Genomic DNA, 25,938 nt, shown 5'->3' with positions numbered 1-25,938 from the left:
CCAGACCTCTTGCTTTCTTCACCACAGTGTCTTATTTCTGAATAATCTGCAATATTCCCCCAATCACATGATTCATATGCTGCAAGGCATAGTGCTTCTTGTGTTGAAAGAGGCATTATCCCAGTAACATTACTGTGTTGAAAGAGACATTATCCCAGTAACATTACTGTGTTGAAAGAGACATTATCCCAGTAACAATGGGCGCAGTAGCAGACATACCATAAAATTTCGAAGATGAAGTGCCAATTACAAGCAGGAAGTTTAGGTTTGACCTTTCTGTTGTGTGGGTGTGCTGATTTCATTTAGCGAGAGGGAAGCCAGCCGATTCAATTGTGATCCGTCTCACCACAGTCTTGTGCGAGAAGGCTTCAACACACACTACCTGTTTGTCCATTATCAATCATATGTACGAGTAGGAGGAAAATAAAAAGGACAAAAAGAGTTTACCGGGTAAGCGCCGTGCCGACACGAGTTCAGGTAGAAAGGAGTCTCCAGCCCGATGAGTCGGGGGAGACCTATCAGTTATTCATGAGGGTGCCGCATGCAAAAATCATGCCTCCCGCGAGGTAAACTGTGAATAACTAATTGATTGTGACTGGCCCCGTCCTCCTGCCTCGCAGGACCCATTTGGAAAAACCAACTCCGAAGCAATCAGCCTCTTCTTCCGCTCTCCAAACAAGATTGCAATCTTATCCACTACATGTCTTTTATTTCACTTGTTTGTTTTTGTGTCTCTACTTATTGCGCTGATATACAGCAAGCAGCAAATAGCTGTTTAGTTATTGATGTTTTGAGCCTCGTTCTGGGCCAGTTCAAGCTCTAATGTGAAAGGGATTCATCACGTTTGGAGTAGATCTTGAATAAATTTTACGGCACACATCAAACTGCACCAAATCTATCTCTAATGACAGATTACATCAGCATGGTGATCCATTTGATTCACACAGTAAATTCTGCCTATAATTACCAAGTTTGATACCTTTCTGAAGCCATTATCCCTCCCCAATCTCAATTTAATTTGAAAAATTTACAAATCTCATGTTCCTTTTTTTTTAAAAGGAGGTAATAAGCCACGATAAAGTTGTATTCACCTTGACATATGCTGACCTCTTGTATACAGTGTGCTCCTACAAACATGGCAGTTGTGTTTTTGTGGGCGATTGTTGTTGATTAATAGTCAAGCACAGCAAAAAACTAGAGTATCTTCATAAAGTTAAGAATCAAAGTGCAGGACAGTATAATATTTCTGATTCTCCATCTCATTGCTTCATTTATTGATTCACTGCGTTCAGATAGGACAAACACAGATGTCTACACATCAAAAGATGTGAGTGCTATAGTTATACCCCAGTGCAGTATTGTCCCTTAATAGCAAGTTTTCTGCTTTCTTTTTGACTATCTCTGATATAATGTCCGAGTGACTATGATAAGCTTCGGCAGATTAATTTTTCATTTTCTTCCCGGGGATGGGGGTGCTGTTTCAAAGGTTATGAAAAAGGATGAAATCAGTTCTACGTTGTCTGATTAACTGTCAGATCAGGCATTAGTGCCTTTCTATCACAGCGTTGTCTGCATAAAATATTTAAGGACTACCACTTGTCACTTTTGTTTTAAATGTTTCTATGATCAGTACTCTCTTATTTTACTGTCCATTGAACACTCCTTCTGGATGTCGGCAGAAAATCAGAGCACAATTATCTGCAGTGTTCAGGAGAAGCAGGCTATGACAGTAGTACAAGATATTTGCTATAAATGTCTTTGCAGCAGTCACGGTATTTGAAATGAGTTTAAGTCCCACCGGTCCCGGGACGGGGACGTGCCGACAGCGATCATGAGATCAAGAAGCATGCGATGGTCTGTCCAGTTTCAATATGCCCAGAGTAGAGGACCTCTCCCTTCCTCGCTCTTGTCCGTTGTTTGTCGTGGTCATACGCTGGTGTGTGCCAGGCAGACCCCTCATGAGTGGTCGTGTTTGTTGTTCAATTACACTGCTAAGACCCAGGGGAAATACGGATTAGGTTGGGTAAATAGAAGTAGTTGGTAGTCACCTCGCTGGAAATGGGTCGCAATGTCTGGAGGAATCTGCGTTTATGAGAATTCTCATTATTTGCCCCAATTTTTTTTCCCCCTTTCCCCTCCAGCTGAGAAATAGCTGTGAATTCTCAGTCCCAGTCCTTGTCAGTTTTCTGTTTCAGAATATTTATAGAGTGTATTGCATTGGCAGAGGAGAGAAACTCTATCATACACAGATTTAGTTTTGTTTTAGTAGAGGAATTCAGATTAAATTGTGCTTGCAGAGGTACAGTACATGGAAATTAGAAATTTCATTTCCAATAACATTTTTTAGCAGCAATTGAAACTCAATGGGCAATGATGCCTTTTTCTTTTTGTATGTCTGAAGTATAAAACCTGTTTTGTCTGGAAATTGCATAAAAATCTCCTCTAATATCCATTACGTGGAATCACATTCTTAGTGGTGTAGATAAAGCAACAAAATGGTGTTTTGCCTCCAGTGGAAGTGCATCATTTCCAACAATCTCATAGCACTTAGAGCATTTTTGTCCCCGCTCCCTCTCTCCCTTGTCTATCGTGCTACGCTCACGTTTCTATCAATATTTGATTGGTCGTGACTCAATGAACCTGACTCGGCGGAAGTCCTTGGGTCGCAAGGCGATCGTGAACTCTGGATGTCTGCTTCTTTTGAGTTCTGCTAGTTGTGTGGTTACTCAGGTGACAAGAAGCCATGGAAACGGGCCAAACCATGCGGATCGGGATGCTGTCATGCTTTGTGTCATCTGCAAGATTTTGTGAAAATATTTGGTGTTCCGTATCCTGGTTGTATGCAAAAGCCAAATATATCGGTGATAATCCCCACTGCTGTTAGAAACATGTAATAAAGTACATGCTATGACTCGTATGAGCAATATGGAAAAACCAGCATATATACAGTATATTTTATATATTAATGTACTGTATATTGTGTATGTATATCATAAAGTAAAGAATGTGACAAAGTTCTCTTACTTTTTTATACCTATTCATGCAAAATGGGGAATTTTATACCATTCATAGCCAGTAGCATACTGTTCTATTATTAGTCAATTGGCTCGTACAGAAGGACTTTACACAGACACGTGGACACATCATTGCTCACAGACAGGGTGTTTGTCACTGCCAACTCTCATCTTATAAATGTCTCTTTATAAAATGGATATATATCGCTTCTAAAGCCAGGATCAATGTGTATGTTTGTGTGTATAGCGTGTGCGCTTTGTCTGTGTATGTGTTTGTGCATGTGTATAGTGTGTGCGCTTTGTGTGTGTGTATTTGTGTGTTTGTGTGTGTGTATGTGAGAGAAAGAAAGAGAGAGAGGGAGAGAGAAAGTGGTGGTAGGTATCTTTCACGGTAATATAAACTTTAATCCAGGGTGGTGGTACATGTGGGTATCTTTCACGGTAATATAAACTTTGATCCAGGGTGGTGGTACATGTAGGTATCTTTCACGGTAATATAAACTTTGATCCAGGTTGTGAAGGGTTCCTGATGAGACACCTCTCGAGAAAGAGGAAGCAGTTTTCAGTTGGTGTAAATGGATCCTCGTGTTTGATCTGAAGTGATCATTACAGTCATAATGATAATGATTAATGGAGAAGGGTTTGTATTAAACACCTGGATAGCTCTCGACAGTGAGATATCATATGCCAAACTTCCTTTTTCTCTGTAGCAACAGTGCCCGCTATGTGAAAAAAAAAATGACTACTTTTATAGAAATTTTCACAGTACATTTATTTTTGCATATTTAGCTAGCATGAATTCTAGAGCTCAAGAAAATATTGTCATCATTTTGGGGATACATATAGTAAAACAAGATTTTTTTTGATGGAAAGAAAGTTTAAACCAAAAATCTCACAACTTACTTGTTTAGCGGTGGTGGCCTGCGATGGATGTCGGTCGCAGGCCACCACCGCTAAACAAGTAAGTTGTGAGATTTTTGGTTTAAACTTTCTTTCCATCATGAACTCACCACAACGGTTAAACTTACACAAAGATTTTTTTTATTTGTGGAGATTTTCAAGAATTTCATGAGGAGCCGAGATTTGTGAAAGTACAATAAATGCAAAAGTATTTGTCTACACATTCCATTGAATGCCAGTGGCAATTCACAAAGGTTTCATGCCACGAAAACGGCCGTCAGCTGAAATCTGTTAAAGTTTGATGCCACAAATATTTCTGGTTTTGTAGTATAACTCTGTGAAGAATTAACAGTCACATCTCATACACACCAACAGACAGACAAGCACATCACGAATGTGCAGAAAGTAAATATTTATATTGCAGTGTCAAGTTTTCAGAAGGATTTGAATACATGAACATAAAGAAAAACACATGTCTATTGGAGCAAATTTTAAGAGAAAGAACAACAACATGGAGCAAATACCTTTCTAATGATTTGAATGTTTCTGTTATTAGAATGTTAGCTACTAGGTATACAGTACCTTGTGTACAAATTAAAAGAATATAACAGTAATTAGAATGATTACCTATATTTGAATTACTTTGCAGGAGTTTCCAAAGATGATAGCCAAATTTGAACTTTGGCCGTTCTAATATTCTGGTATTCCATTGCATTCAAATATTTTGAAGTGATGTACATGTTGTAGCTTCAAAGGCAGTTCATAACCTTTCTGTACAGTCATTCATTTTTTTTCCCCCTTCTCTCTTTTGTTCTATTTTTTTTTTCAGCATCATATGACATTCACATATGGTCTAGATACGTGTGTGACTTGCATTATATAAATAGAAATGCAGTCCAGTTTCATGCTGAATAGTGACAAAGTTCCTCAAATTACGTCAATTTTACCTTTAATAGGGATGTACAATGTACATATTGATGACTGCACATATTGTAAAGTTCTTTGAAATTTTTATTTGCATTCCCTCAGCCTTGAATAAATATTGTAGCATTTGGTATTTTGTCTAGATTGATTGTACTGCGTGGATTCTGATGTGAGTGCCATTAGTATGACAATGAAACAAAACATTTTGTCCATTGCCAGATATGAGTCATCAATTTGATTGAGAATCAAGTGGATTTTTGATCGAGATTATGTCCACTTTCCGTCCGTACTTATGTGCGCTCCCCCACCCACAAACAGTGCTTTACTACCGAATGCTGTAATAAATTGCACTCAACTTAAGCTTGTTTAACATGCATTTAGTTTAGTGAATCACAATCTTTATTGATTTTACCAATAAATCTTAACTATAGGACAGGGCGCTGGGCTACTTCCATTGCCTCGAAGCTCCAATGTATTTTTGAAGTAAAGAAAATGTTGGAAACTTTAAAAGTATGGTACACGTGGCAGAATACTTAAAAGTGTTTTATATGTTCTTAGAAAGAAAAAAGTAAATTGTACATTTGACAATCAGTAATCACAGTAAAATAATTGCAGTTGAAATGGTAGTAGTACAATATCAATTTTTGCTATTTAAATTGCTTTGAAAGAATCTTATTCTAACTTTCAACCAATACCATGCTAGGTTTTAATGGTTTCATATGTCATTTCAAGAGAAATTTCTGCCAGACATGCCATGTATTTGAAATAGTCTTCAGAACAAATTGAAATTGTTTGTGGTTTCTACCCATTACTAGCAGACACAAATAATTACACATGGGACTAATTCATTTGTTGTCTGCTTTGATGAGTAATTCAACATTAATGTGATTTTCATATTTTGGTCTTTGAGATATTCTGTTCCTAAAGTCAAACAATACATGAAGGTACTGTACACACTTTGATATCATGTTGTGCCTTTCACATAACAAGGAGAGAAAAGCAATGCTCACTGTACTCATACTGTTTTTCTTATTCTGTACCTAAACTATACACAGGCTTTAAATTGGAAAATTTGTGTGGCGACCACAGCAATGTGAATTAATTTCAACATGTTTACAAAGGTTTCCTCCAACCTCAAAGTAGCTGCTTTGTCACTGAGGCCTCTTATCCAAGGAATCATCAACCTGCGAAAGACCCAACACTCCCATCCCCCCCCCCCCTCTCTTTAATGCATACTGCATCAGGGCCAGTCCGCAACGATACTTGTCACTTACATGCAAAGGTGGCTGGTGTCATGTTCAGTTTCGGGGGAAGCCGTGAAATACGTTGTTCTCCGCCCACTGGAAAGTATCGAAATGGCGTGCAAACTTGAGAATGCACGAAGGCATTGTCGCAAGGGGGTAGTGATGACCCATATTCTGCCCTGTGGCGCCTTGACTGCAGTCGATGGATGGCAGAGCTCTTAAAGGCTCACTCTACTCTATGTTTGAGTGGATATTAAAGAGACACTCTCTTCCATGTACAAGTTGCCTTTATGATAGTATGATATCATAAAAGAAAAGAAAAAAATCTGAACAAAACATAAAAGTTTCATCAATATTAGACCAAAAGATTGTAACAGAATATTCAATTTCTGCAAGTTTTCCCATTACATTGACATCAGAAATCAGAAATGATTTACTTAGACTGCTAAAAGAATTACTAGTATTTGTGATGATTATTTAGCACCTGCAATTCCCCTGTTCAATAGGACAAAGCAATCCCTGCTAAGTAATTGCAACTACAGTATAGAGTCATTTAATGGAAAGGATGCAATTTCTTCTTTATGAACTTGTTTTATATAAAAGAAAATAAACTGAAGAAAAATTACAAAAATTGGATAAGAAATAAGGAAGATGACATTGTGAAATTTCACATTTTTTAAGGAAAACTTTTCCTGACAAGTCCTTATGAATATTCAAATCAGCAAGTTGACAATGTCATGCATTCACAATTTCTTATACATGTCATATACAGAAATGACAAAAAATCTCATATTTCGGCTGTACAGAAATAAGATTTGTCTTAAAACCACCCAAAATAAAAAGAACAAATATGAACTCTGATATATTTTGCTATGGGAACTTGTTTTTATTTGTATTAGCTAAAAATGTTTTTATTTTTTTTTCGAATTTCATGCGTAACATTCATGAAAAATTGTGAGGTATGACATCATCAATTTGTTCATTTGAATATTCGTAAGGATCGTTCAAGAAATGTTTTCAATTTTTTTTTCTCAAAATTTCAAAATGTCATATCTTCCTTATTATCAGATTTTTTTTTGGTCATATATGTATCATTTTGTGGAGACTATTTTTCTCTTTCTTTTGAAGTTTATTTATTTTTTGGGTGGATTTCTTCTTTAATGGAGGTCTAGCAGCCTGTGCCTCTTCAGTGGGCATCAGGTGAGAAATTATTTGATGTTTGATGCAATTTAAAGGTTTATCAGACTTTTAGGCCGGAATTCACGAAGGTGGTACAAATGAAACCATGGTTTTTTAAACCATGGACAAAAACCATGGAGCGCCAAATGTCGCATGGAATATTTCGTTACAAAATCAGTCATTTCGTCGATGAAACGATTATTTCATAACAAAATGACAACATTTTGTAACTAAATGAACAGTTCGTTGACGAAGCGGTCATTTTGTCGACAAAATTACCAATTTCGTAACGACATATTCCGTGCGACATTTGGCGCTCCATGTTTTTTTTGTCGATGGTTTAAACCATGGTTTCATTTGTACCACCTTCGTGAATTCGGGCCTTGGTAGAGAGTCTTTTATTGAATTGCCTTTTAACAGTTTGGAGTGTGTGTGGGGTGCAGAGCGGAGTTTCACGCAGGGTAGAGTGAAAGATTCCAAAGCAAAGAACTTCAAGAGCTACACCCTGGTGCACCTGTCAGATTGCTTGCTTTGATGGGGGTATTAGTCTACAAAAGGGTTTAAAATACTTTTTTTTTTCATTTGGATAATACTTGAAGTGTTTACGATCCCTATCATGCATGCACAGTGCAGCAAGTTACAGTGCTGATGATAAAACTGCCCATTGTCCACAAATACCCTTTAAAGGTATCGTATAGTTTTGGTTGAGATCTAATTTCAGGTTTCTAACATTTTCTTGGTGAGATAATGAGAAACCTCTTATGAAATATGAAAGAGCATGTATTTCCATGAGGAATTTAACATTTATTTGATGAAAATTGATTTTGAAATGGCTGAGATATCCAAAACAGAGCAATTCTAATAAAGTATGGGACCCACCTTTTATTACGCTCGCTTTGTTCTACTTTGTTTTTGGATGTTTCAGTAATTCTAAACCCGATTTTCATCAAATAAACTTTGAATTCCTCTTAAAATGATATGTTTTGTACTATTTCATAAATGTTTTCTTGGAATCTCGCAAAAAAGTGAAAAGCCCAATTCTCATCTCCGCCAATACTGTACTATCCCTTTAATCTCATCACGACCACTGTTGTAAGTTACTACAAGCGTCTTTTACAGGTGTGCAAGTGTAGGTGCCAGTAGTAATGGGAAGGTTTAATCAAAAAGTTTGGGTGATCAGAAATATGACACCTCTGTACTCAGGAGTAGAAAAACATTTCCAGTTAACCCGTTCCATACTGACTTCTGAAATGCCCATAGGTATTGTATGCAGGCTACCAGCTTCCCTTGTGGAATAGGTTAAACCTGTATTGTGGTGCTGGAAGTCAACAGGAAAATATTTATTTATATAGATGTATTTTTTATTTTCTTTATTTTTTTGCTGTTATGCATCCACAATATATCATGTTCTAGGTATGAACATGATGTGTGTACTCCATACAAGGAAATACTTTACCAGTCCGACATGTTCAAATGTGAGTCAGTACCTCTCACTGTACCTGAATCTGGGCAAATTGTTAGAATCATCTCCCATCTGGTTCTGCTTGTTTTACAAGTTTGAATGATAGGAATATTGTTGCATAACAGTTCAGGGCACAGGCTATATTTAAGCCTGAGCATCTCATTATCAGAATGATAGTGAGGCTTTAACCCCTAAGCCTAATTCTCTATCTTGTCATGGCTGGATTGGCTTGGGCAGTGAGTGTGAAATACCAACTGGATCTCTCTCAGTGACAGAGCTTGTGACCAGGATTGGATGTCAATGCATTGTATTAACCCGCTGTGGATGAGTCCCGAGTATGCTTGGGCAGGAGTCTATGGGCAGTGCTTTTGTAGCAAAATCAGTCGGTCTCTAATGGGTTAAAAAAAAGGCCATCAATCTCAAGCCATAAAACCAGTAAATAAGTTAGATTCACACAATGTTTGTGATCTTCAAAATTCCGTGCAAACTTTGTAGTTTTAAACAAGGATGCACAGCCACACGAAATCTTGTCTTTAAGATGAAGCTTTCGAGGAGAGCCACAATTGATGATTAAACCACAGAACTGGATAAAATTTATACACGCAGCACTAGCATTTTAATAACACAATAATGTGCAACGATATAGTAGTATACAGCATGAAATGCAGGTTGACCTGGATAAGGGGGAAAAGATTTCATGGAGAGGTCATACTAACTTTTGTGTTTGCTGATTATCATGTCCACATGATGCTCATCTACATTGTACAAGTGGGAACCCCCCATGGCTCATGGAAAGAGCATAACCACCAAGAAAGCTTGTGATTCCTAACAACCATCAACCAATCTTCACAATTGCTAGTTTTTGAATGCTTCTACGTGGGGCTATATCTGCCAGGAGCCAATCATTGGTGTTGAACAATTTGAGCAAATCTTACAGATTAAGAGCGGCGTGTGAACATAACTTTCTTCATCCTGCTTCCACATGACTTCAGATTGTGCACAACTCATGGGAATCCACACCTGCTGATGAGTTGCCAAATATGGTTGGACAGGTGTATGGTGGAGACAAGATAACCAATATAAACAAAACAAACTGGTTATTGTCTGTCTCAAAGATGGACAGTCATGGATGTTACATGTGAAGATGTATTTGTTTGCTTTATTGCACTTTAATAGTAGGACACAAGACTTAATATGTTTGTTGTGCTTGCGGGGAACAACAAATAATTTAGTATTTGTGTCAGATGCCTGAACCTGATGCAAAGTTTGCGCGGCTGAATTTTGAGCATCATTCTTGTTTGTGTGTAATTGCCCATAGCTCATAATCCCCATTATGAATTGTGTACAGCTTTATGATGTGCAGCACACACACAGCCAGTGAATCATGCACATCAGAAGTTGAACGTTTTTGATGAGTGTACTTCGGTGCACATGCACATGTATTTGCTGATGGGCATTCTATTCTAGCAGCCTTCATTAGTTGTCTTATCTGATATTTATACATTTTATGGTTGAAATATTTAAAGGTAATGTGAAAACCAGAAAAGATGCAGAGCTTTACAAATTTCCTTATAACTTTTTAGGTCTTATTCTGGTATACATAACTTCTCCCACTCTGTTTCTCTATGATGCTATTGTATCTAAAGTCGACTGGAATTTTGTGTATCGTTGTGCTTTAACTCTGTAGACAATGGACACTCCTGGCGCCCTTTAGATTCTCAAAACTTAGTATGTCCTTTGCTGCTATTTAGTGGTCATGTACAGATGAAACTTTTGTTGAATTGGGAGGGATTGCTCAAAGGAAAATATCGTAGAGTCTCGACTCCGTCTCCAGCGGCATGGATGCCAGCCTAATAGCGTGATTGATGAATGGGAACAGACCTCAAAAGGCATGTCACTGTTGTTTGGTACTCCCCATCTCACAGCTGATCTCTCTCATTTGGATTTCCCCCTCAAGGACTCCAGACACATGTTTTGTAGAGTGTTACTTCAAATCCGCACAGACACATAAGTTGTAAGTCCAATTAGTTGGAGAGAAGAAAGAGAGAAAAACAAAACAAAAGAGAAAAAAGAGTAAAAAAACAAAACAAAAGAGAAGAAAGAGTGAAAGAAAACACCAAAACAAAGTAGAACAACAACATGATCAATGGAATCAAAGTAGTCCTCTCACCAGTATTTATACTTCTCACTCTACAGTAATTCTAGTTTGCAGGATTGTTCTTTGAGTTGTATTCGTGTGACTTCTAGTGATAGTAGAAGTAGAAATAGTGTTTTGTCAGCAGTAGCAGTAAAAGTTGTGCAGATACATGTAGACACAATAGAGGCCTTGGAAGTATTGATAGTAATAATACTTATGTGAAAATTTTCTGAGGTATAATCCCCAGTCCAAATGTGTTTGAGGTATTTTCTGGCTGTAGATACATTGTAAACAAAACAATGTTTTAATTATAGGTTGAAACACCAATTTGAAATTTGTTTGAGCTACAAACTACTTCCAGTGAAGGAGAAATACCATTTAGAAATATTTGTATAGCATGCATATTTTGACCTTTATTTCCTGGGTTAAATGGCAGAAAGCAACTGCACAGTTACATCTTCCAAATTATGATTAGATTATTTTCAGGTAAATGCAGAATCAAAAGAGAAGAGATCACATCACTTTCATGTATGCCTTTTGAAACACATTTTGGAATGTGGTTCTCTCTGTCAAGCTAGATACATTGTAGATACAGCCATGATTTGTAAGAGCTGAGGTAGCAAATTTAAGTCTGAAGGAGTAAACCTGTGACCCAATATGTAGGCCAATGATGCACCGTAATTGCCAAGTGATAGTCTTTGGACAGAAGAGTAAACATACTGTCAATGGAGAGAAACCTAACTCTCCCTTTAACTGTAGAAGCAAGTGAGACCACAAAACAGCACAAAATCGCAGTCGCGCCCCCCTTGTAAGAGAAATAGGCAAACTATTGATTTTGTGCTGAATTTCACTGCCGCGCAAATACTGCTTCTCACTGTACAGATACTCTTGGGTATTAAAGGTGAGGCCGGCTGGGGCAAGGGAGTAGAGTGTATCATGTTAATTGCTTCTCTGTCTCCAAGTTGACTATAATACAAAGATTAAATGCCATAAGGTAGAGATTGATTTTTTTTTGATGTTTTTTTGTCAGAGTCAGACATAAAGTATGAAAATTGTGATCTGTTTCAAACATTAACATGTTTTTAATGAATAGTCATACTGGTCACGACCACATGACAGACTAGATCATGTGCTATAATTTGTACTCATATGGTTTCATGCTCTCTCAGTGACTTGCATACGTACAAGTCTTCAATGAATTTCCTCATTTTGTTTGTAGTAAAAGCTATTAAGAGTACTGCATCCTTTCCGTTAGAATAATGCTAAGTTGTAACAATTTTAGAATAGCATTTTCTCCTTTGAAAGGGATGGAGTTATACTCCATTGATCAAGGATCAATATCAGTTTCTGTTTTTATAGAAATATGTTCTTTTATTTCACAATTGTAAAAATTGTTTTGTACCTTAGTGAGTACATTTCTATGAAATTACCAATCAGATGAACCTCATTCAGGAGTTTCTGTTTTTGTTTTTGTAAAAACCAAGAGTAAAGTTGCAAGGCGATGAAATCAATTCCAAACTTGAGCTGCATCTTGCTTTATATGTGGTTGCATTTCTTGTCATTGTTATATGAAATGATAGAAAACAGTAAATCCTTCATAACTTTATTTGAATGTGTGGCCTAAAAACTGTAGGTTATTCAAAATGACACTTCAAATCCAGTACCACCCCTGTGACTCAGCTCACTAAAGAATTCTTTCCTAATGTAAGATAAGAAATATGGACTGTTTGTTGTCATTTCTTATAGATTGTCTAGTTCATGATTATTTTTAGTACTATAATCAAATGCTTTCCTATAGTTATTATGTGAATATATGTTATAAAGTCTGCCCCGTTCCCCAGAAAAAAAATTAGTTTTAATAAACTTAAGCTATATGTTTATTGATGTGCTGGTAATAACGATAATAATCATATGAATTCATATTGCGCTAAATCACTCTATACGAATGCTCAATATATACTGAACTGGCACTCATTGTGTTCATTGAATACATATTACAAGTATGTCATCATGTAAATTGATGATGAATGTGCTGCATAAGATGTTCTGGTCACTTGACCTTTCAGTGTTTTCTTTTTGTGTGTTTGTCTGTTTTTATGCCTCCATCCAGAAGAGTGCTAGAAATGTTATATTTTCATGATTTTCATCCATTTGTCCTATTGGTATGTGACTAAAACCCATTCAGCTCAACCAGCCTTCCCGTGGTGGATTGAAAATGTTATTGACATCATACGTACGTCATAGAGACGTTCCTATTCCACATCTAAACCAGGATGTGCTTTGGATAGAGAGAAATTTGATACATTGATGCACACACGATTTGAAGTGATATTTCATGGAAATTTACGTGGTCGCCAACAAAATCATGCATGGTGTTAGAAAGTACAACAGTTGGTGATATAGAGCAAGCAATTTTGATTAGCTATTTTAATGAGTATGGAGATAATCTACCTGGAGATAATTTACAGCAAGAAGTCAGTGAAAGCAAACGTCTGTACATTTCTGCACTGGAATTGCACTTACACCTTGTGATACTTTTGCTTTGACTTACAACTGTAATATTAAGAAAGAAATAGCCTCTGCTGCTAGAATTTACAAAAGCCTGATATGGGGTGTTTTTCCTTCTTTGTTTGCTTTTGTTTTGATGAATGGTTGGGGCTTCTACACCAGACAGAGAGCCATGTGTGTAAAAGCTTTTATTGGCATTCTGAATCCTCACACCCTAAGCTACTTTCACAGTTGGTTGTTTCAGCAGTGAGGATTACTGCCCCCAACTCTTAACTGCTCTGCCTACAAATTGGTCACAGCTGAGTTGGGATGGGTAAGACCCTGGGGAGAAAAGAAGAGAGTGATATTTCGATCTTCCAGAGGTCATTTACACCTGGTTGCTTCACTGCGCCAACCAGCCGTTCATCTCGTCCGTCCGACTGGGGGCGGAGTCCGTGTCTCCCAAAGTTTTCCCCGACAGCAGCGCCCAAGCTCGTCGAAAGATGAGGCCAAGAATCAGAACTTATTGCTTGCCAAGCCTTGGCTGAAACTATTAGGCAGTGTTGGGGTTCTAGCTGAAGTGACAGGAGTGTTGCCTCTACATTGTACATATCATAAAAATATGCCTTATTTGCTCTGTCATTTTCATCTATAAAATGTGTTCTCCAGATGGCTTAGATAGCCTTAGATAATAGCCCACTTTGTGGAGTTATGTTGCGTGACAACTGTATACAAATATAGTGAATGGTCACAAGTTCAGTTGTGCAAAATTTCACACGAGGTGAAAGATGAGGCGCTCTGCTGTATTTGACAAGGTGAGGCAAAGTTGAATAGTGCTCGTCATCTTTCACTGAGTGTGAAATCTTGTTCCACTGCATGAGTTAAGACAATCTGCTATTTGTTTTACACAACACCTCCATATCATCGAGTATGGGCCATGCCGATTACTGAGTATACTTGTAATCTAGAAATGGCAATGTTTTTTTTCATGAAAGGCAAATGATTACATTATGGCTTTTTTATATGAGGAAGCAGTTGTTTTTGGGTGTAAATAAGTGATTGGGCGCCCTTGCATGCTGCAAAATTATATTGTGACTTCACAGGACAGGAGCACAGAGGTGCAAAACTACTAGTTTGTATAATTGAACTCATCATGGATGTACATTGTACATGGTTGGTGACATCAAAGTGCAAAACAAGTTGACAAAAATGTTACGCTCCACAGCGACAGCATGCAGTGACACCTTTTTACCGCATGTAACGTGATGAGGAGTCGACCAATTGGCAGCTTGAATCTTTGCAAAAGTTATAGAAAGTAGGGTGGAGTGATTGTATTGTGCTACATTCAGTAGTTGTTGCTCTTAGAAACCCTCTACATGTATCTTTCCCTCCCTCTATCTTCTTCTCTCACTTTTTCATTCGATCTATCTGTTTCCTATTAAAGCCATCAATATTCATATTTATCTATCTATCCATCCATCAAGTTGAAGAACTTACGAATGACTATTAAAAAATAAAAGGATCCATTGGAGACCAATTGGCATTTCAAGCACACCCACCTATTCACATTTTAATGCCTAAAAAAAAGAAGATAGATAAAAGAGACAAGAAAACTGTAATCTATCACTGCTGGTAATAAAAGCATGGCTGTTCTTTTAACATGGAGAAAAATTCATCCAAAGCTGGGCTCCTTTATTGTAACATTATTATTCAACAATTCCAGGGAAATAAGAATAAAATGCAAGAAAGATATATACCTGATTTTCTGAATGGGTGAACTGGTAGATGGTGGTGACTAATATACTCCATAATTTTTCCGTAGGTAGAAGGCTAGAGAGGCTGGACCTCGAAGCTTGGCAGATATTTTTACTCAAATTTCAGAGTGTGGCTTGAAAGCATAATTTTAGGCTAACACAGAGTGAAAAAAAGAAAACCCAGCCAGTCAATGTTTTAAGGATCATTCATACTGACAGTGAAAACAGGGCTCATCATTAGAAAAACTGTGACATTTTTTGTTGTTGTGATAATTGCTAGGCAGTTGTATCATAATTCCACCCAAAATATTGCCAGAAAAATTGCACACGGGAGTGCAATTTTTCACAACTTTGCATAAACTTTTGCTGCAATAAATTATAATTAGAAGCCGCATAGCAGAAACTTTTTTTTTTTGGTCATGTGACTATCCATTCTATGTCTAGATTTCTCCCGGCTGCAATGAAGGAAACGTGCAGTAATAGTGATCCAGGCCTTTGTTTACACTTGTCATTGCAGTTGGCTTGTGTACATCACAACAATTAAAAAATAATAATAATAAATAAATTAGTAAAAATTTTCTCTTGTGATACAACTTTAAAATTTTTCTTTCCGGTGTGAATAGAATGGATAACCACTCTCAGTGTTAGTGTTGCCTAGGTTTGCAGTATTATTTATAAACTTTCCCTTTGACAGAAAGTTTATAATGTGGTTGCACCATCTATTGTCATAAGGAGGATAATAGTCCCAGTTATTCTCTTTTGCCTATCATCATACATTGATTGTTATTAGATTAGAGAAATCTGTATTTAGACACAGAGATGTTAAAAACCAAAATGTTAACACCACTCAAAATAGTAAATACCAGATAGGCTCTGACATGTGCAAGTGAGTGCATGCATTTTCTCATTAGCTGGTGGGGGGGGGGGGGGGGGGGGGAGCTGATGTAGTGTACTGCACACATTGGTCACAATTTCACAAATGATCAGGCAAAATTAATTATAGATGTTGGCATGTAGACCTCTCTGCAGTAGGTAGATGTTCATTCATTTTTCATGACCCATGATTATGATGAATGTACATACCCGAGCGATGTTTTATCCATATTCATTCGACTTTGTTAAGGCAATTTCCTCACGATGCTCACGGGATAATTGCACCCCTTCCAGCCAGCGCACCAGCGATTCCACAGGGTTTAGAATTCATCAAGTGTGGCAGGTTGTTTAGCAGGGAATTTTTTCTTTTTAAAGGGAAATTCCGTTTGATGTTTACATCAAATTCAACGAAAGGAATTAAATGACATGTTTAGACCATGGAGTATCACCTTATCTCAGGATTTTTTCTGTAAATTTTGATAACAGTTTGGAGTGGATTCTGAAAACATTTAGATAAAACTAAAAAGAAACTCCAACGTTCCATAGTTTAAAGTCAATCGTAACTTCAAAGTTTGGCTTAGATTCTTTGTTAAACACCCCCCTGGGCATCTAAAGGGTTAAACTCTCATCTCATGGTAGTTACTCACTGCAAGTCTCGCTCCCCAGTTTCTCTACCAGCCATCTTCATTACGGCCCCCATGAATATTAAATGGTATCGGCCAGTTGCTGTGGGAGTGTTCCAGCCCATTAGATGGTCTCGGGATCTAGGCAGGTGTCAAGACTGTCGACATGCAGTCAAACTCAAACTCAGAGAAATGGAGGGAGCAAGAGAGAGAGATAGACAAGGAGAGAGAGATAGTGAGAGAGGGAGAGGGGAGGGAGAAACAAGGAGAAGAGATGGCAAGACAGAGAATGTGTGTGTGGGTGTGTATGTGTGGGTGGAGAGGGTCTTTTTTTGATAGTGCTAGTAAGTGCAGAGAAAGGTTAAAATGCAATGAATCTCTGTGGTATATCGTATACCAAGAATGCATGATCACATCATAAATAGATATGCCAGAAAAAGAACATAGGTACAAAATAAACTATAATTGTGTATATCTTCGGAAACCCTAACCTTTAAAATGAATTAGCAGAGCAGAAAATAATTCATATGGTGAAACAAAAGTTTCAGAAACAAGCTGATTATGTTGGCATGGCAGATGGATACTAGACTAACTGGACACTACATCAATAAATTTGAATACATTACTTTATACCATATTCACTGTTAACAAGGTTGCAATGCCATATAAGACGCCTCTCGACCTGAAGAACTAAACAAAATAAAACAAAACAAAACAAAATAAAACAAAGACAAAACTCTGTGGGGTTTTGTTCTCATCAAAACTTCATCACTTTTCCTCATTATTTTTGATAAGAAACTTTATTATTTCTACATGTTTTTTTTTGTGTGTTTCCTACGAATAATTTGTGTTTATTTTATTTTTTTCTCCCAAATAATGCAAGGTATGTATCATCATTTTGAATGATATTTCAGTGTATAGGGCCCTAATGTGAAAAATGAGTGAGCATTTGTGCAAAATAAACCTCCCATGTCGGTAAGAGAGGTAATTCTCTGAGTTGGACAGACAATTTGTATGTACTTGCATATAGGCCTCACCCCAAATTTACTGCTTTAGGTTTGTAGTAAGGGCAGCCTTATCTCCACTAAATATGATACCTTGCATATCATATTTAGTACCAGTTTGCATGCATCAGTTGCCTAAGTGTTGAGCGAGCCTTCAGGAAGCATTCTTGTTGTTAGAAGTATAAATCTTGGATATAAAGGCATCATAGAATCTTCAATATATTAAACCAGTCACACTAATGAGTTCTTTAACAAATTAAAAAGAAAGAAAGAAGAATGAACAACCAAAGACCTGTCATACCAATGGATTTGCTCACCAAGTTGAAGGTCAAATTTCCCCAAATTGCCATCGTTCACAGCTTCACACATTTGTAGTGTGATGCCTATATTCCAGTGGCAGATGAATTGTGACTCACCTCTTTGCACAGCTGTATCAAGAGTATGAGGTGTAGATTAGGATTAGAAAGGGATGTGCGTTGAGATGAAAAGGTGATAGTAACTTTTGTAATACAATAGGGGGTTGATGAATGTACTGTATATGGCATATTGAGTTGCATTATTATTTAGTGTAGCATGGCTCTTGGGACATAATGGCATATATCTCTTGTTGCCTGCGAGGTACAGACTGTATGTTTTAAGGCCAGCAACCTTTAATATCCACTTTCAGCTGTTAGAATTTAGTCATTCTTAATCATGTGCTAGAAACGTGTTTCCCATATAGGAGTCAGGAACTGTATAGACTCTTTTAAGAGTTTTTCCTTCCGTTCATAAACTACAATTGACATTCTATTCAATATTTGTGGTACAAAGTCTGTGGCCCTGTCAATCAAACACAAGTGCAAGAGCGTTCATTTTGTCATTGCAAGTGGAAAATGTGTTTTAGAGTTCAAATAGCTGCATACTTCAAACATGCGCCCGGAATTGAGCAAAACTAGATCAGAAAACTCCTTCGGACTGGCAAAACATGAATTTAGAATAATTGGCACATAAGGTTGCCTCTAGGCCATACAAATATGTTTTGATTGACTTGAAATGTGCTTCTAAACATATCTACAAGTGCACCAACAAATTCTTTTGTCAGTCTGAAAAGGACCTTTAGTTGACCTCTTTCAAACAGTAGAGAATTTTGTTCGTATTCAAACTGTTATTTGCATTAGTACATCACAAGGGATTCGTATAATTACAACCATAAAGTTTGTCTATGGTTATTCTGGGAGTCATTTTGTCATTGTCTGAACTGGTTGATGGAATCCTGTGTTTTAGCCATAGAATTGCCATTGTTCACTGCAAGGTCATTGATTTACATATCACCACAGGCTGGGAGAAGGAAAAAATCCATAAATTGGAATACATATCAGGGAATGACTATGTGTACACTCACGCTGTACATTGCATATTTCATCTGTTGCTATGGCAATATTGCCTCGGAGAAGCCTTTGGACAAGCCTACAGGTACTCATGGATATTCAAGAGAGACGCACGTACTGGGATGATACGTATGTTACATCAGAAAAAAACTGTCCTTCATGAAAAACAGATTGGTAATTTCAATTGGAGTATTATAATTGATATACAGTAGATTTTAACCACAGACTCATTGACATTTATGCTGCAGACACTGTCATGTTTTTCCTTTTCCTATTATAACCCACCGCTGCAATGTAGGCATCATCATTACAAAACAATCAATTTTTTTCAAGGATATTCAAAGTTATTTGCAAGTGGTATGATTGCATTGACTGTTGGCATCATCGCTATTAAAATCTTTCTTTTTCAAGGAGATTCAGAGTTATTTGCAAGTGGTATGATTGCATTGGCTGTTGGCATCATCACTATTAAAATAATCTATCTTTTTCAAGGAGATTCAGAGTTATTTGCAAGTGGTATGATTGCATTGGCTGTATCCATCATCTTATCAAATGTGTGGGACTGTTGACTGGAGAGTTACTCTACTCTACTGTTTATGTGAAAAACAAGTGGCCAAGTAAGGCGCACCTGGTAAACTAGGGACGGCGAGCGACGCGGTGCGACGCTTCTGCAAATTTCTTTCAATTTCCGACGTCAAAGGACACCCAGCGACGGTTAGCGACGGCATACAACCAGTAGTTTAGACTGCGTGTCGGCGGGCGCCGCCGAGCGTCGCAAAGCGTCGGCTAACTCCCAAGTATACTTGTAAAAGACGAGCCCTCACAAATGGACCGTTGCATGTACGAAAAGGAGCTTACCTGGTGGCCGTCTCGCTGCGTCCGCAAAATAAGCTCCTTCCCTCTACCCTCCCGATGCGTCCCGATGCGTCTCGAGGCGTCCCTCGTTGAATGGCGACTATTGTTTCGTAATGAATAGAAAGCTTATACTACTAGTGCTAAGCGGAGAAGCCATCGGCAATCCAGGATTTAGGGCCACGCACTATTTTGACATGAAAATTACACTTACTGATACATGTACAAATGTATTTTAGGTTACAGAAATGAATTGTGACATGATTCAACTCCTCAGCAATGCAACTGCGAACCAAATTCGGCAATTAGTATTAAGGAAGAAATGCCATAAATATACTATTGCTTGATGCTTAAAAAAAATCGCGAGTTTACCGTTTAATTCGCGCTACTCGCGCGCTCGCTACTCATGATCCGAATCCCCGATACGCGTGCGTGTACGTAGTGCAGCGTCCGAGTATACTTGGGCACACAATCTGCGCCCTGGGCTTGAGATGAAATTTTATGAAGCATAGCTGTGACTTGTGAGAGCTAAAACATCAAATGCAAGTCCCCGCACCGTACGTAAATTTTCATTTAAACGCAAGGAAGTTCATTGCTAAAAGGAAGCGTGATTCCGTAGGCAAATATCGAACGCAACCTTCACTAATCAAATGGAATAGAAAGTGCTACATATTACTAGCGGACAAAGCGAAGCCATCGGCAATAGTAGGGTTTGGGGCCAAGCACTGTTTTGACCTGAAAATTACACTTCACTGATTTTCTAGGTTACAGAAATGAATTCTGACATGATTCAGCTCCTCGGTAGTGCAGTTTCGAACCAAATTCGGCATTAAGTATGAAGGTAGAATTGCTGCCCGATGCTTACAAAAATCGCGAATTTACCATTTCGCGCTACTCGTTCGCTACAACTCCCGATATCGATCCGAAAATCCCCGATACGCGTAAAGTATTACGGTATGTGTTATAGCGTGTGGTATAAGTGCACATAATCTAAGCACCGAGCTTGGGAAATTTCAGTAGTTGCGAGAGGTAAAGCATCAACAAATGCAAGTTCGCGCCCGAGAGCGAGCCGTACGCAAATTTGCATTTTATTGCAAGCAAGTTCATTGCTATTTATAAGCGGACGCACGATTTCGTAGGGAAAATATCGAAGGCAACCTTGACTAATCCAATGCCAATTTGCGTTTGTTTCTAATTCAACGCAAAGTTTCAGGCAAAACTGTATTACTTTATTTGCAGTTGCAAGTCAAATCTCTCACAGGGCCAGCGAGCCCTGTCAGTCCTAACAACTTTTTAGGCACGACGGACATCCACTCGTTGGTATCTATTCCAGAATGCGTTCGGAATACTTAGTACCTTTTATCTCAGTGGCATGCACTCGAGAATGCGCGCATTCTATACCCATTCCGGCCGTCGCCTGGCCTAGAAATAAGCCGGGCATTCCGGAATGAAACTGAGAATGCATCAACAATGAGGGTGACTTTGTCTAATCTCTCTATTGTCTGTTAAAACCTAACGGTAACACTACCAACAGGATTAATTTGCCAGGGTTCACAGCCTTTGTCTTCTAGAATGCATTCGATCAGCCCCACGCTTTCACCAATGAGGTGCATTTTGTATACAAATTGTACGTACGTACATGCCGCTACTAGCTCACCATTTTGCTTCCTTCGCGAGCTCTCAACAACGATCGAACATGTGGCTCTGGCTGGCCTGGTACATATTGCGAAGGTACCAAGGTAGTCTTTATCCAGGCATGCTAGATTTCGAATTTTCTATCAAAGGACATTTAATTCAGTTTTCGCCTAGAAGGGATAAATCAATCCTTTTGCATGGCTACATGACCATTTGTGATATCAGGGAGGTGAGGTCTGTTCGCTATATGCTTTTTTTTAGGCGAAAAGAAAGACAAAACAGTATCATATGACGTTTACAGGAGCTCAAAAGGGGCTTTTACTCAAAACTAGTGCTAGAGACATGTCCCTGGCTCACTCCCACTCCCAGGCCAGACTGTCTAATTGATATCTACACGTGGTTTACAACACGGGTGGGGTGTGAAGGAATGCATACGCGCATTCCTTTGCTGGCAGGCAACACTAACTTATTGATTGATCCACTCTGCTTTCATGGAAATTTCCACAAGCTTGGCCTGGCTGGGGCATAGGTATCATTCCCATTTATTCTGCCAGCACATGTTCCTTGTTTTGTTTTAGTTTTAGTTTAGTTTTGTTTTTGTTTTTGTATTGTACCGAATTTCTTCTTTGTCGGGTGGGCTGGGGAGAGGAAAGATCAAAGTGAGCTGAGAGGGAATGAGACAGGGAGAGGGGAATCAAAAGGAGGAATCGTCCGCTAAGCATGTTGTCTCCTACTAGTATACTTTTGCACAGTTCCATTATTATTGTCATCAAACGCCGATCATGTGAAATTAACCGGATTTTGATCAAATAGAATTGAACTGATATGAATAATAATATGAAAATCAGTGCTGTTGCTACAATACAAACGCATTCTACGTCACTACGAATGATTACAAGTTACTGATCTTATACTGCAGGACCTATAATGTATTACAAAGCGTTTTTAAAGCGAAATTACAGACCAGCGTGGCTAAGAGCTACCCTCACAACCATGAAGCACACGGGCAAATTACAGATAGGAAAATTATTCGACATGTATTCTAGCATGTTCCGGAGCTGCATGTTATTGCTATTTACTTTCGAACGTAAAAGCAAACATGTGACATTTATTTTATCATCGTACGGAGTTGAATATTATCGTTATTCATTTCTGAACGTTAAAGCAAACATTCGACATTTGTTTAAGCATCTTCCGGAGCCGAATGTTATTGCTATTTACTTTCGAACATAAAAGCAAACATCAAACATCTTAATATCATCGTACGGAGTTGAATATTATCGTTATTAATTTCCGAAAGTTAAAGGAAACATTCCACATTTATTTTAGCATCTTCCGGGGCCGAATGTTATTGCTATTTACTTTCGAACATAAAAGCAAACATCCGGCATTTATTTTACCATCGTAAGGAGTTGAATATCATTATTATTCATTTCCCAACGTCAAAGCAAACGTGCGATATTTATTTTAGCATCTTACACAGCCGAATGATATCCTTATTCATTTCCCAATGCAAAATCAAATACTCGACATTAATTTTAGCACCGTACGGAGCTGAATCTTACCGTTCTTCTTTTCCTAAAGTATAAGAAAACATCTGACATTTATTTTAGTATCATACAAAGTCGAATATTACCGTTATTCATTTCCGAACGTTAAAGGAAACATTCGACATTTATTTTAGCATCTCCCGGGGCCGAATGTTATTGCTATTTACTTTCGAACATAAAAGCAAACATCCGGCATCTACTTTAGCCGAATGTTATCTTCATTCATTTCCGAACGCAAAATCAAATATCTGACATAAATTTTAGCACCTTACGAAGCTAAATCTTACTGTATTCATTTCCAAAAGTATAAGCAAACACCCGACATTAATTTTAGTATCATACAAAGCCGGATATTATACCGTTATTCATTTCTCGAAAATAAAAACAAATATCCGACATTTATTTTAGCATACGGAGTCGATTGTTAGCGCTGTTCATTTCCAAAAGTATAAAGGCAAACATCCGACTTTTCTTGGTGGCCCGATCGGTCCACCAAAATCTTCATAAAAATATATGAAATTTTGGTGCCCGACGTGCGTTTTTTGATGGCCCCGGGCCACCGCTAGTGTCGAGACCTGACGGTATACCTGGTAGGTACCTCTTAGCAACGGGGTTGGCGTCTCAATCTGGCAAGAAAAAATACGAATGTATCGAACTGCGGTACGAAACGCAACTTTAGGCGACGAGTATTATGTCGTAAAAAAACAAACTAACCAACATACAGAAAAATCGAACAAAAACAAAATCTCTGTGTTAGAAATCCGTTTCCAGAGACACTTTTACTCATTTTTTTTTTTATTTCACACTGAAACTGAAATACAACGTGTATAATATGGCGCGACTTTTCTTTCTCACAACGCAACAGGGCGGCGTGTCGTTCTTTTGAAGGTCAAAGACAATCGTAGAGGTGCACGAGGCCGCTATCATTCTTCGTGAATGAATGGTTTCAGTAATGCGTCTGCATTCTCGGACGCATTCCGGACGCCTTGAATAGAGGATTTTATAATCCCCATTCTGGGAATACGACGGAATGCCTCTATTCAGAAGGCTGAGGGGAGTAACAATAGGGCATTCTCAGTGCAGGCAGAATGCGTGGACCGGGAATGAAGTAGAGAATGCCTGCATGCCGGACGCATTCTGGATTACCAGCGACTGGATGTCCGTCGCCACAGCATATAGGCCTACAATTCATCACATTTTATTTTGCTTTCTGCAGAATGTGCGTCATCATGCGTCCCGAGGCGTCCCTCTCTGAATGGCGACTGCTGTTTTTTAATGAATAGAAAACGCTAAACTGTACTGGCAAACAAAGAAGAGAAGATTAATCATTATCTTATAATGTCTTAATGAAGTGTAAAGTTACTCTAAATACTACGGATTTGGAAGTAAAACGTGATTCGTTTTCTTCTCTTAAATGCGTTCTTTGAGACCTTCAGCAAATTGTGATAGTCCCTTACGTGCTACTAAGTAGGTTATAGCTCGTTATTCCGAAGGTTCGTTATTCCCGAATTTCATTTTCGGACTAACGAATCTCCGGAATAACGCCACAAAATGTTCGGATTAACGAACCTCTTGAGGTATAGGGAATTTGCGTGTTTCGGATCAACGAACCTTCGGAATAACGAACCTTCAGAATAGCGAACCTTCTGAATTTTGAATTGATTTGATTTGATTTATTTCATTCTCATTTTCATTTTCATTTTTTTCTTTCATTCCACAAAACATAACACAAAGTAAATCTCAAATTCAATCATAAGCATATATACATTGCAAAATATAACGATCAGTGGTAATCAACAAACTTACAAAGATATGCACACATACTGGAATTACAAAGTTATGTTTGAAGGATTAAAAAAATGAGAAATGGGGGGTCCACTAAAAAGCATTGCTTGTAGATTGTGGACCACTCTAAAAAATCTTCAAAAATACTTATTATAATTACAAGTATATACATGTACATAATACATAATACAGAAAAAAAGACAAAATGAAACAAAGAACAGAGACACAACAACATGACATGACTAAACTGAGGGGGATACGATTGAAAGGAATATGGCAAAAAAAAAAACAAATTTAAGGGAAGAAGGAAAAGAAAGAGTTAAAGAGAGTGCCTATACACGCTGGACAGAGACACGGAAAAGGGGATTGTGGAAGTATTTCGGACAGCTGGTGACTGCACGCAGCTGTGGAAAAGTTAAGGATATAAACTGCCGAATTTCTTTACTTTATAATGCCATTCTTTACTTTATAATGAATAACGAACTGCACCCACTAAGAACAGTTGTATTTAGTGGCAAGTATAGATACGAGGCCCATTGTAGTCATCATCATGAAGCATACTAACGTAGTATTTAATCTTCCAGCGCGCGTTGGTGCGTTGTTTGTAATTCTTGGTAAAACCACATTGTTTTCAAAGAGAGAACATTATCTTGCTGATATAGATCTGCTCTACATAGCTGTCACATTCATGACAGCAGTTTTAAATTCTGTATAAACCTATGTCATTAAACTTTTCGTCTAAATTTCGTCTTTATATACCCACTGATTAAATACGAAAAGATTTTAAAAAGTGGTGTTCATCAAAGAAGGGGGTCTGGACATTCACATGTTGGCATCAGTGACTGTTCATTCATCACGATTTATTTTTCTCTGTCCACTCACGAATCAACAGTATCATCATTCATCTAGTATTAAGACAAAAAGGTAATGTATATAGATAGGGAACATAACTGCATCACCAATAAAATGTTATTATCGATGTGTATCACAACATACCTTGGTACCTGCTCACACTCGTGTTCATTCATTTGTTCTTGTTTTCATAAAATTCATTCTTTCCTATCTTGGTGGTACCTTATAAGCAGCCGTTGAGTTTGCAATTCCCTCGTCGATTGAACGTCGACGGACTCTTCGATGATTTTCAGCGT

At 38.0% G+C, this 25,938-nt stretch overlaps 1 protein-coding gene across 1 annotated transcript in view; it reads left to right on the top strand.

Moving 5' to 3' along the window:
* The window catches only part of LOC139719786 (mannosyl-oligosaccharide 1,2-alpha-mannosidase IA-like), an 89,728-nt gene that overhangs the window by 41,163 nt on the left and 22,627 nt on the right, over positions 1-25,938 (top strand). The gene's annotated exons all lie outside the window — the stretch shown is intronic.

Source organism: Diadema antillarum, unplaced genomic scaffold (assembly GCF_040938485.1).
Source record: "Diadema antillarum isolate AM-2024a unplaced genomic scaffold, OU_Dant_1.0 scf00000114, whole genome shotgun sequence".
NCBI classification, from domain to species: Eukaryota; Metazoa; Echinodermata; class Echinoidea; order Diadematoida; family Diadematidae; genus Diadema; species Diadema antillarum.
This window is presented reverse-complemented; position numbering and strand designations above follow the sequence as displayed.